The 2,964-nt window shown below is 15.9% G+C and overlaps 1 non-coding gene across 1 annotated transcript; it reads right to left on the reverse strand.

Moving 5' to 3' along the window:
- Nucleotides 1-204: 204 nt before the first annotated feature.
- PGSY75_0006400 lies at nt 205-371 on the reverse strand. Its single transcript, XR_001974496.1, has one exon. It is a non-coding gene; the product is annotated as a 5.8S ribosomal RNA (ribosomal RNA).
- Nucleotides 372-2,964: the final 2,593 nt, after the last annotated feature.

Consider the following 2,964-nt stretch of genomic DNA (forward strand, 5'->3'; position numbering starts at 1 on the left):
TTGCTTTTCTCCCTCCATAGTACAATTATAAAAATATATACTTACAGAGGGTAAAATGTCATCACATAGATAAGTAAAACGAAAACACCGGTTCATTATATATACATATATATATATATATATATATATATATATATAATTTTTTAATGTGATAATTTAGGAGTACTGTTATAAGCATTTCTTTCGTAAAAAAAATTATACAGTATTGTAATTCTACATTCAGCATTTATTCAAATGTTGTATATAATACATACAGAATATCGCATTTAATTGCGGCCTTCATCGCTGTAGGAACCAAGACATCCATCGTTAAGATTATGTGTGTTTATAAATTAACATTAAGTCAAACAAAACAAGTCTTATAAAAAAAAAACAAATGTATTATAATAATATATACACTAATAAATTATTATATATATATATATATATACGTACACATACCACCTCACATATATATATATATATATATATATATATTATAATTTATTAGTGTATATATTATTATAATATATTTTTTTTTCTTGTTTATTAAATAAAATTAAAATGTAAAAAATTGAAAAATTACTAGCTTATTAAATGTAGAAAGTATAATTATAATAATTTCTTTATATAATATATTAACAATTCTACTACTACAATATATCTACTTATTATATATAAAATTATAATAATACCTTCGATAATGTAGTATCAAACGTTCCTTTAAATAATATATATATATATATATATATATATATATATATATATATATAGGCATATATCTTAAAACGAAGGAAGGGAACAAAATCAAGACATAAAATAAATTAAATTTATTTTTAATAAATATATTATTTTGTATATATACATAAGAATAAAAATTTATTCTATATATATAATACAATATAATATTGTTATCATGTTAAAATACGGAAAAAAAAAAAAAAAAATTTCATCTTTAATTTTTTTTCATAGACCATTCTCCTATCTAGTTAATTTAATCATATATATATATATATAATCATTTATTATTTAACATTTTAATAAATTCAAAAAGAATTAAAAAAAATAATAAATTTACACATAATATATTTTCTTAAATAATTACTTGATAAAATATATGTTCATATGTTTATTATTGACTTTTTATAAATTTTCCTCGCTTCATAATTTTGATAACTCAATCCCTTCCTTCGAAGAGGTGATATTGTCCCAATTTTGTTCATTTATTTAAATTCTTATTTTTTTTTTTCTAAATTTAAAAAAATTTCAATTTTTTTTTATGTTCAATATATATGTATTAATCAAACTTAATAAATATATGATGAGCTATATGTACGCACACAAATTAAGAATGCCTTCCGTTATATTTAATATATATATATATATATATATATATATTTATTTATATTTACAATTTTATATATAATAATAATAAAATTTAAAATGGGGGAATATAATTAATTATATATAGAATATATAACATTAACAATTAATATATTAATTCATTTCTCTTTTCATATATAAACTTAAACATCATATTCTTGGAAAATACATATAAATATTATTTATTTATATTTAAATTGTTCATTCAATATATATATTTTTTAATGTTCAATATTTAATTTTTTTTTTTTTTTTTTTTTTTTCTTTCTTTATTCGTATTCTTCAACTTGACATATTTATTTTAATATATAACACATTATATGTATCTCTTAAATATTTCCCACCTTTTTAAAAATACAATTAATCACATTCAAATTTTATAAATATATAAATATATGAACATATAAATATACGAACATATAAATTTTTATATGTCATCCCCTTAAACAAAAAAAAAATCTACATAAATTTTTTCATATATATAAGAAATACAACACTAAATAATACAAAAAAATATATAAAACATTGTAACTTGTTTATGTAACAAAATGTTGCTATAAATAAAAGATTAAATATGAATATTTCTCATGTTATATTTAATAATACAATAATTATGATGTACAATAAAATGGTGAGTATTATACAACAAACAAAAAGATTGTTTATATATAAACATTCTTGGTAATAATTTCACAAATATATATATATTTATTTATTTATATATGTATGTATGTATATATATATATATATATATTTATATGTATGCTATAAATACCAGTACGTAAAACACCTTATTTTTTTTAATATATTATTTCTTTAATTATATTATCTTCATTTTTAAAGCTTTTGTTTAAATGTTTTTCAAAACTTTATATTCATCTCCTTATATATGATTTATTATATGAAATATATATATATATAATATATATATATATATTAAACCTTTTCTTTAATCCACATATTAATATAAAAAATAAATAAAATAACAAAATCATATATTAATATGTTTACGTGATTGTTTATATTTATATATTTATTCGCTTATTTCTTTCTTTTTTTTTTCTTTTTTTTTTTTTTTTTATGTGTGTGTGTAATGTGTATAACATATTTTTCTTATGTTTATATCTTTCTATGTGTGTACATTTATATAATTCTATTAAAAAATCTTTTACTTATCTAATTTTTTAATATACAATAAATTTTTAACGAACAATGAAAAAGAATAAAGAAAAAAAATATAATAACACTCCAAATAATATTCATATTAACACTAATATTAACAATTAATTTTATATTTATATTTCGTTAACAGTGACGCTTGTATTATAATATAATTTTATCATAACAATACAATTTTCATATTTAATAATATGACAAGATATTAATATACTTTACAATTTATATTTTAACACCTTCAAAATGTTTATATATATTATGTTCAGCCTTGTTCATATATATTAATATATTCAAAAAAAACACAAAAAAAATAAAATAAAAAATATAATAAAACAATATAAAAGTAATATATGAAATTAATAAATTTGTAATTTTTTAAAATGTCAAAAACAATATCTTAAAAAACATACAGAACCAATGTTTAAT

Source organism: Plasmodium gaboni (genome assembly GCF_001602025.1).
Source record: "Plasmodium gaboni strain SY75 chromosome Unknown, whole genome shotgun sequence".
Classification (NCBI taxonomy): Eukaryota; Apicomplexa; class Aconoidasida; order Haemosporida; family Plasmodiidae; genus Plasmodium; species Plasmodium gaboni.